A 565-nucleotide genomic window follows, 5' to 3' on the forward strand; every position below is an offset into this window, starting at 1 on the left:
TAACATGAGGGCTGGTCAGCTGTTGGGCCCCTTTAAGCTTTAACAGTCTACTCTCCCCAGGGCTGGCCTTCCTGCTGTTCCTTAAGCCATTTGTCTTCCTGGAAACATTGCTTTGGTGCTTATTTCCCCCAACGCTGCTCGTCACACGTTTCCCTGGAGAGTTGGGTGGCTGCTTCGTCCTCCAGCCCCGCGGGAAGGGAAGGTCCTTCTGGAGACCAGGCGCAGGGGCGGGAGGGCGCACGGCTGTTTCCGCCCGCACACATCTCTACAGCACGTCTGGCAGCAGATTCCCCCCCCTCCCCCCATCACCAGTCCCTGCTTCTTCCCTTCGAGAGAAAAGGGCCACTACCTGTTGGCCTGCCTCACAGGTCCCCCACGGCCCTCTGCAGCCACTCCTGGTCCCCACGCTCTCACCCGGCGCTGGTCACAGTGCAGCCCTGGGTCCCCCTCCCAGAGCCTGTGATTACAGAGCCCAGGACCCTGGTGCTGAGATCCCCACACAGAGGGACTGTAGGGCACTGGGGTCCCTCACCCAGGGGGGCTGCAGGCGGGACCCTCACCCAGG

This window comes from Myotis brandtii, unplaced genomic scaffold (assembly GCF_000412655.1).
Source record: "Myotis brandtii unplaced genomic scaffold, ASM41265v1 scaffold2591, whole genome shotgun sequence".
In the NCBI taxonomy this organism is placed as follows: domain Eukaryota; kingdom Metazoa; phylum Chordata; class Mammalia; order Chiroptera; family Vespertilionidae; genus Myotis; species Myotis brandtii.